Source organism: Malurus melanocephalus, unplaced genomic scaffold, assembly GCF_030028575.1.
Source record: "Malurus melanocephalus ecotype Western Australia unplaced genomic scaffold, MMel_1.1 scaffold_168, whole genome shotgun sequence".
Lineage (NCBI taxonomy): Eukaryota > Metazoa > Chordata > Aves > Passeriformes > Maluridae > Malurus > Malurus melanocephalus.
The window spans coordinates 114799-124735 of record NW_026623400.1 but is presented as its reverse complement, the minus strand read 5'-3'; the positions used below and the strand labels follow the sequence as shown (position 1 = coordinate 124735).

Below are 9937 nucleotides of genomic sequence, written 5' to 3'. Positions count from 1 at the left end.
GCCCAGCCTGGAGCAGGATCCAGCGCACCCTCGGGCTGTTGGGGCTGCAGCGCTGCTCCTGCGGTTCCTGCCCGCGTTTGTTCCTGCACGAGTCTCAGCACCCGCCACAGCTCCCTGGGAATGCCAGTGGCATTCTCAAAGTTATTTCTTTCTCGTGGGAATAACATTGGGGAATGAGGGAATCAAGGTTTAGTATCGAGAGAAGCTGAGTACTTCAATCSTATTTGTTAATCAGTTAACACACTGGTCTTTAAGCAAGCCTTCGGAGTTTCCCGTCACTCCGATCTTCCACAGGTCGGCAACGGGGTGCGCTCTCTGCCGAGCGAGCGAGTCACCAGTGTCTGAAAAGTTACTTAAACTAAAAACCTCCCTATTACACCTAAAGTTTCATCAAGAACCAGTTTTAATAAAAGCGCTGCGATTTTTCAAGGTTTCTATCTTTAATCGCAGAAGAGAGAATGGATTTATTGCCGGTATTCCTGTACAGAATAAACTCCCTGTTAGCTATGCAGATGCTTCCCAATCTGCAACTGTAAGATTATCAAAGACCAAGAAGGTGTAATAAAGCTGCCCACAAGATCATGTAAAATAATTGAAATATTGTAACTGTGTAGTCTTGCCCATTTAACTGATGACRAGTATGCCAATATTGAAAATATTGGATGTGAGAACCACTATGACATTGATACATGTGATGGTATATGCATTTTGCTTTTTTAGAAAGTGATAAGTCCACCTTTCACTACAAATGGAAGTTTAACAGTGAAATGTACTGGTAAGTATTGTCTTTGGGATCAGACTTAAAAAAAGCCCAAAAGCAATTTGAGAAAAATCCCCATTTASAGAAAGCTGATGGATCTCTAATGAGAACCTATAATTTTAGTCTTTCTGTGCTTCAGGATTGTATTGGTTGCTCTTTCTTATCAAAATTTAAAGTTCTGAGATATCACCTTTTCATCACAGAGAATGGGCTAAAAAAACCTGCTTTTCTGCTCTATGAAGATTCATACCTTCAGATTCAGATTCATGTGCTGTGTATGCACTCACCATAAGATTACCAGGAATGCTGGCTACAATGGTCTGTCACAATGTTATTGTTCAGTGGGATGTGTGACTCAAAAGTGCAGTACATTGTGTATTACACAGTTGTGCATGCATCTATTCAAGCACGTGTACTTCCTCTAAACTATTACAGTGGAGTTTATTTTTATGTGGATCTTGCGCTTCCTTCCTGCACACGGTGGAAAAGCTTGAATCAAATGAAGAACAYTCTTACTACAAGTTCAGCTACTACTGAGCACACAACATGCAATCAATTCATGCATATTATACAGAGTATTTGATGTTTGCATATTTTGGAATTAATGTTGTATATAAGCAGTATATCTCACAGGTATCAGCAACTCTTCTGGCATGGATCAGCTGCTGGAAATGCATTGAACAGTGCATCCCCAACTGACACTTCTCTTCATTTGGAGACTTTTTATGCAAAAAGCCAAGGAATTATTTCACTATTGCACATGCATTTAATTACCATAATGCTTTCCTCTTTCAAATGCAAATACCCTAAATGGTACTTGATATGAATTTCCTGGTTTGCCTAACATGAGTATATAGCAATCTTAAGTTCAGTCCACTAGAAGAACAAATTACAGAGGAAAAAAATCTTTTTCAAACAGCACGCAAGTTCTGATGCTAAAAAGCAAGTTGGGATAATGCCAGTGAATGATTGCAGACACTGAAATCACAGACCTTGGACAAACTGGTCTCACAGCTCAGWTGCCCACTCCACCCCGGATGTCTGGGCCTTTGAACAGCCTGTTGTTCAGCTCCTGAACTAAACCACTGCTGGATTCGGAGTGATGAATGGGGAGTGTCACAGGAAAGGTTAAACCTAAACCTTGGCTGAAGTCGCCATACCTTGTACAACTCTCCTTCTTAGTCATCCTGCTGGAAGTCCCAGAGTGAATGACAGCCTTCCCCACCTACCACCACCACTGAGTGCCAAATGTCTCCATTTCAAGCTTAGCAATATGCCAAGGCATATATCAAAAGTTTGGGGGTCTGCAGCAGTGCTTTCTCAAGTGTTAGTAATGTAGGCAAGGCCACCAATGTAACAGCTAAGTATCTTAAAATCTAGTCTCTTCTATAAAAGACTTACATTAAGACATGGTAAAAAATCAGCACAGTAATATTCTTAGTAGAAAAAGTTCTATTCATAGGAGTCTGTAAGATATGGCTGTACTATCAAACCCACAGTAGATCTTATAAAGTATCATTTCCATGCCTGGATATGCTCTCCAAGAAAGTTTCCTCTTACAAGGAGGATAAAGTGTGTGTTTAAGACTATGTGAATATGGCMACGCAATATAAAATATCCCAGGTGTTAAGCTCTGGCTGGGAAGGATGTCTTGACTCTTCACATGTGAAACCTGCCCTTGCACATGTTCCCCAATGATTTMACCACAAGTGGCATTTGGCATAAAAGCAAGTCTAAGGAATTTTTCTGCATCATTCAGTGATTCTAATAAACCAGGTTTTCCCAAATGGTTGGGCACTGTGATCAGTTTACTCAAACTTAAAAYGAGCAAAGCAGTTTTCAATGAATCAATGTACATAATTACAAATTTATTATAATTTAATTCTCATGCRTTATAGGAAGTGAGTAATCACTACAGGAAGCTTCTGATTGGCAAATTTATTTATCCCTAAACTAATTATTATCAAAAAATCACTCTTTTCATTTTATGGACTAACAAAATTAATTTCTGTGCAAGCTGCTATGAAGAAAATGAGAAAGAGGCCTGTTAAAAATATTAACACCTGCATTAATCTGTATCCTCCTCTGGCACAYATGGTGAGGAAGTGAAATACTTAGAGCAAACATGAACCTCTGACACATAATGTTGATACATCTCTAAACAGCATTTTTATTTTTGAAGAATTCCACAGCTGTACTTTCAAAATCAAATCAATCGATCAATCATACTTTTTAAGTCATCTGTGAACATTAGCACTCAAGGGTAAGCTGAAAATATTTTATCAGAGGCATCTGCATAGACTTTCAGTTTGATAAATTCTTAGGATAAGGTAGTATCATTGTAGTCCATCCTTGCAGCCTGAATTGCTGAGCTATGCAGTAGAAAATACACTGAAAACCACAGTAACATTCCCAAGTTTAAAATACYCATTATAATCATTTCATACCCAGTCATTTCTCTGGCTGAAATGAGTCATGCAGATCTGTTCACCTGCAGCATGCTCCCCCTCTCCCCAAGGCCCAGCTCAGTGATCTCACACCATGAGTATTCCCAAGGACATCAGAGCTGTTTCTAACAAACTATTTCGACTTCTGGTAAGGCAGGTGCTGTTATCACCACCAGAAGCAATGAATTAAAGGCACACCTCAGTCCTGGATTCTCACATTTCCTGTTTGGGCCTATAAACGTGGCAAATTAGACACTGGCAGCTTTGGCTCTGATGTGCTGGCCAGGGAAGAGTTGGGTGGATTGAGGAACTGGAGTTCTTCCTGACCCTCCCTACACCCATTTCAGGAAATGTGCCTACCCCTGAGGTACTGCTCTAAGAAATCACACTGTCCCATGTGCTTAGTGAGGGCAGGCCAGCATAGTGCAGAAAAATCTTTCATGCACATAAGCATTGACACTGGGAATTCCTCAATTTACACAGTGAGTGCAATAAAGAGATAAGGCCCCCAAACAGGAAAGACTTTTACACACAAAGTTTTGTGTGTAAACAAGATGTCATGTAAGGCTACTGAACTCTTTAATGTGGATAGCTGGCAAGGGTTGGTCTATTATTTAAACATCTACAAATTCTCTTTTGTTTTTATTCCAGATTAATAGTTGCTGCAGATTTTAGAGGATATTTTGAATGGCATCCTCAGCACAGTAACAACATGCAGTTGCTAAAACCYCTAAAATAACACAACCCCCATTTATTTTTAACAGTGAAATCTATTCCCTCTTTTTCCTTTATACCCTCTCTTCACCTTTTACAGCTGCCTTAGAGGGGAAGTGAATAAGCTCATCAGTATTCAGGTATTGCTAACAGGGAGGTCACCTTCTTCTGTTAAGCAACTCTCCATTTCAAACATTAAAACCTTGCAATTAGTGATTTGACAAGGACACCAAAGTACATGACTGCTTTGCTCTGACTAAGGTGATGTTTTCTGAGTGTAATTCTACTTACAAAGCATGAGAGGAGTGATCCCTGCGAAGGGGTAAATTTTACCTCTCGTGTGTGCAAACRGTGAGATGCAAAGCAAGTGTCAGGAAGGTGGAAGCACAGGGGAGGATAAACAGGGATCACTAATCAGGCAGAGCAAGGTGGAAATAAAAATTGCTCAGGGTTAGGATAAAGCCTTTTAGAAATTAGGAAAGACTTGCTAATGAGGATTCTTTTAAAGGCACATTGTATCATGCTTGACTAAAAAAAGAGTAGAAAGACGAAGAGACATAGAACTARCAATTGTAATAGTGTGTAACAGTGTCTTTTTGATAAGATCAAATTCTTCCTTTCTCTGCTATCTTCTTTCTTCACAGTTCACCTTAGGGAGCAGAACTGAGAGGCAAAAGATTCGGAACCAAAAAAAAAAAATTCCCACAACCACTGTAGACATTTCCTGTACTGCTCTGAGTTTACTGTGTACACAGTAGGACACTGGTTCTGTTACTRTGTCAGCAGGTTCCAAACTCTGGTTTGTGAGACCATACAAAGGGGACCAAAGGGGAATAAAGGACCAGTGAAGGCTGGCTTTTGCTCACATAGAGACAGGGTAAGATTCAATTGCCTTTCTCTTCCTGAAATTCCTTGACTCCTCCACACTCCTGGGCACGTTTCACCTTCAGCAACAAAACCATACCCAAGATGATGTTTTACTAGACAACCCAACTTGCTGCAGCAATATGTGGGGAAAAACAGCATGGGATCATGTTGTCTAAAGTTACTTTGCACATCTTGGCTGTGTGAGCAACTAATACTTGGAAATACTTGTTTTTGGGTGGTTTTTTTCCTTGTAAGATATACACATGTTCACTACAGTACAAGTTGAAAACCAAATTGCTGGTAGATTTCTGTAAAGCTGAAAGCCTGGGGAAGATAAATCACCTCATGTTGTCCTCTTACTGAAGTCAACCTTTGTGACCATAGAGCTGGTAATCCAACACTCCTCTCTGGACCACTGAGCTGGAGCTTTCTGATTTTCTCTTATGTTTAAATTGGACAGCTCCTAGATGATTCCAAAATGYCATCTTGCTAGACTTCAGACCTGAAGCAAAGGTAAATAAAAACCTAATCTCCTTTGGTCTTGTTCTCTTTCATTCCCATCCAATTTGGTTAAAAATTGGTTTCTTACTTCATGGCTTAAACATCAGAGACTTAAGTGAACTGTATTAGTTTTGGATGTCTTTATGTGTCTTTTCAACGTGGTGAGATTTTAGTAAGTCCTTGACACAGAATAAAATGCAGGCAGTAGCTGATTAAATGTTTTATCTCTGTAAAAGCCGTGTAAATTTGCCACAATCTCATTGACATTTAACCCAATGCTTTTTCCCGAGTGCATTGCAAAAGGAGCTATRATATATCCAATTACTGATAATATGAAGCCTAATTTATCCTTGTCTTGCATCACTGGCTAAAGCATGTGTTGCACAGTGTTAGTACATCAGGGTGCCAGTGTTGTAACCCGTGTGCTACACTCTGCAAGTGATTACACTGCTGTGAGGCACTGAGTGGAACTCACCTCTTGTGTTCAGCATCCAAAACCTCTTATTTGATTTGGTGGTATTTAAGCATTTATCTTGTTCTAGCTCAGTTGACTTCTGAGAGAAGCTCAGAGGATTCACAGACAGAAATTGTACTTGAGGTCTGTGTCATCCAGACATACAGATCCTTGCGATTCTTGGAACATCTGATCTGTGTCAGTACTAAGTTCCTAATCTGAATAATGATTTAGGCAAAATTACTAGGTGCCTTTACTTAGAAAAAGGAGGGATGTGAACAGTTAGAAGCTTAGTGTTCATCTGGAACAAGTAACCCAATAGGATTGACAGTAAACAACTGCAAATAAGTCATGTTTTGTGCTGAATGGGTTTTAAGAATAGAACATTGCATTAATTTTTCCAGGACAATATACATGATCTCTTCCTCCATCAAAGTCTTGAAGTAAATTAACAAGGAAGGAGCTAAGAAGAAAGAAATTAAAAAGGAATTAAGAAGGCCTTGAAGGAAAGAATCGGCACCGAGAAATCACTGCAATTAGGAAATTGATAGGATTTATTTATAGAACAATGATCCATTGCCTTTTTTCATGTTTTATCTTCAACAGCTACTAAACACAGTGGAAGGGAAAGTTGCACTAGAAAGCTCAGGGGTAGAGCAACATAAAAAAATAATAACTTTGAAGCTGTGGTGAGGCAGAAAAAAAGTCAGATTGCATAAGAAAAGAGGCATGGAACACAACTTGCTTAAATGAATAAGGAGAATAACAGGAGAACAAGTAACAAGTAGAACCAGCTGAACAGTTTAAGATGGAAATGTAAGGTATGAACAGGCACATCTTTTGCAGGGAATGTCAAATTACTATATCAAATCCTGCTTAGGCCAAACAGCTGCACCCCAATGCATGTCCTAGCACCCCGATGGCAGAACAGCCTATGAAACTGATAGTAATTTAATCATGTAACTTGCTTCACATCACCACCATCATCAGCATTAATATGAAYAGCAACTTGCTGAACTGCTACAACTCTACAAATAGCTTTCAGGCTGGAAGACAGTAATTTAGAGGCACAACATCCAAATAGAAAGAAGCCGCTCAAATTATTTAAAGCCTTTGCCCTTGAACTAACTTCCCAAGTAGGACACAAAACAATATTATTGCAGAAATTATTGGAATTTTCATTGAAACTGAAGGCCCTCATTTCAAAACCAAGCAGCTGTGTTTAATGCCAATGACAATAACATGTTTGTAGATATCAGATCATTACTGTTCTTAACACTGCAACATTACTGGCTGGTCCAAAGAGATTATAATAGATTGAACAATGTCAATTATTGGTCAAATTCTGTTTATTATGTGAATATATGTTAACAGTAAGGCCTACAGTAAAATCCACTGAAATTCAAATGGGGGTTTTTAAACCTGAAGATTCGTTTTTGTAAACAATTTGATGTTCTGTCATTGACCATGAAAGATGATCCTAAAAACAATTTGTGACTCTGCTGTCAGCCACATCAGTCAGTTATCACTGAACTGCTGCCCTCCCTTTAAATGTTGCAGTATTCCAGTCACCTAACAGTGGCACTTTGAGAAGTCTATAAAGCAAATAGGGCATCTGAATTATATGGTATGCTAGAGTCAAGGCTGACTGTCAACAGAAAAGCAAGCTTTTCAARTTAGAAGGCTGATTCAGGTTTTGTTTCCTGCATTTAACTTTAGCCAGACAAGGATAGGGATGCTCCTAGYTTATATTTTTTAAGCAGAATAAGAATACAAGTAGACGGCTTATGAAAGCAGTAATGGCAGTGACTATAAAAGAGATACTATGTCTTTTTGAACTAATTTGAGAAAATAGATAAATGGAGTAAATCCAAAATCTGTGTTTGGTCTCCAACATAAACTGTCTCAGGGGATTCACTTCAATTCCCTGTGTTCAAGTCTTGATACGCAGTAGACACAAAGTCTTAAGAGAAAGCAGATGACTTGCAGCTTCTTTCATCTGCTGCCCATATTACTCCTCCYACCCTTAAATCACTATAAACTGTAAACTCAAATCTTTTAAGTCTTTAAGTTTAGACAAGAGCTTGGGTTGTCTTTGCTCCCCAGCTGCCCTCAACATCACCCTCAYATGTAGCATCTAGCCATAGCATCCAGGAAATCTGAGACCACCAAAAAAATCTAAGGAAGCTCCAAAAATTCCCAGTTACTTGACTTCGAGCCAAAAAATTTATCTCTAGCTCTCSTGAGGTACCAGTACAAAAGTATGTTCCCTGAGCTTTCATTTCTGTAACCAGGGATTTCTTTCCTAGTTTTTTATCCCTCACAGGAACTATTTTGCTGCCTGGGCAGTCAGCCAAAYATTGTAACTGCAGAACAAATCTTTCTTGATTTACTTCTACAGACCTTCATGAATATTCTTAGAAATGCCAAGCTGCTTTGTTAGCCTTTTGAATTATTAAAAGTTCTCAAGCTAATTCCTTGTTATTAATATTTTTACTTTGTTTTATGATTGCATCTGGCTGTGGATTATGCTTACAGGTACTGTCTTTTCTAGAARCTTCTTCATGCATTGCAGTAGGTGTATTTTATCTTGGAAAAATACATTCTGCATAGTTGTTCTCTTTTTCAATCTGATGAGGYTCAACTTTTCAAAAGCAGAATGAAAACCAAGGTTTTAATTTCCAATTTTTTAAGCCTGTTAATTCTTTGCTTCCTTACAAGCTTTTCTACTGCCCTGCCATAGGTCCTATCTTACAGGAACTTCCATCCTATCAGTCTCTGAAGAGTATCTAGACCTCTTTCTTTCCTTTCCATTTCTTCCACTGTGTGTTCTTGCTTCTCTCTTTTTCTGAATTCTCCCCAGTCTCCTCACACTCTCCCCAGTGCCCTTTCTTGTGCTGCCATGGCCTTGCTTTCTCGTAGCTTTGGACATGCCTTTTATTATCAACAGAACATCTTGTGCACAAAGCTCCTGCTGCAGAGTCTGTCAGCTCTTTGTGCTCCTGCCAGTGGAGTTACAGTTCTATCTATGATCTGCCAGTGAGTATCTCCAGATGAATCACATCTTTGAGTAGATCTGTGGTAACTAATGAATACTGTCAAGGGCTATGAGTGGCTGTGGTATTGAATAAATCACACTGAGTGTAAGCCTAGCTTCTTAGCTGGTGTAAATTACCAATCCTGTTTGACTGSTGGAAAACTCAGACCATTTACTTCATTTCATCTTTTTGCTAAAGCTAAAACTTAAGATATGATTTTTTTTTTTAATTAGCATTTCACTTGCAATATAACCTTGAGTGAGGAGCTCTGGGGATTTTCAGTTGAAAAAGCTGTCACTAGATAATCCATCCTGACACGGAGTCATCGTGTAAACTATCCTGATCTGCTACAGATTTATATAASTCTTGTTAGAGTCAAACTCATCAACTTGAGTTAGATTAGCATCTATCTCCCAGAGAGCTATACAGACTTTATTTAAAAGTTAAAAATCTCCTGTTTCTCAGGGTCATTTGTTCCAACAGCTAATTACTTTCACTTAAAAAAATGAACAAACAAAAAAACCCRAACAGCAGTAAGCTGTCTCCTTTCTGACCACAACTTGTTTAACTTAAGTCTGCCTTGATTCCTTTTACGCTTTCGCTAGGTTGGCAGACGTATTTTATTATCCAATGTTTTGTCTTCAAGAAGGTACACACATAGTTCCATTAAAAAAAAAATTGTATGTGAAACATTTCTTATTGAATACTGGATTATAACAACTTTTTGTACAGCTGTCYCTAATTGTCCAGGGATTTAGATGTTCCAGACACTGAAATGTCCCAGAGCTGACCAGAGATCGTGCAAATCATCCAAATACTGTTCAGCCTGCAGAAGGTTCCAAGGGACACCTTCCAGTACGTAAAGAGGCTCTGGGAGAGCCGGAGGGGGACTTTTACAAGCCTCTGTAGCAGCAGCACCTGCGGGAACGGCTTCACACTGGCAGGGTGCGGCTTTGGCTCAGAAATCAAGCGAAAAACTCTCCGCGACGCGAGAGCGCCGGGGGAAGAACGCCCCTCCCAGTTTAGCCCCGCCCCTCCCAATTTAGCCCCGCCCCTTCGGCCCCGCCCCGCTGCTGGCAGAGCCACCGCCCCGGCTGATGCGCATGCGCACTGCTCACTCCGAAGCCCGACAGTGTCCGGCCCGCCCTGTTGCGGG

General features: G+C 39.7%; 1 protein-coding gene across 1 annotated transcript in view; it reads right to left on the bottom strand.

Annotated features, from left to right (window-relative positions):
- IDS (iduronate 2-sulfatase) overlaps positions 1-3303 on the bottom strand; it is a 13388-nt gene extending 10085 nt beyond the window's left edge. The window contains exon 1 of the mRNA XM_057372251.1: positions 3208-3303. The gene's annotated coding sequence lies outside the window, so the exon portion shown is untranslated. The remainder of the gene's footprint in view (positions 1-3207) is intronic.
- Positions 3304-9937: the final 6634 nt, after the last annotated feature.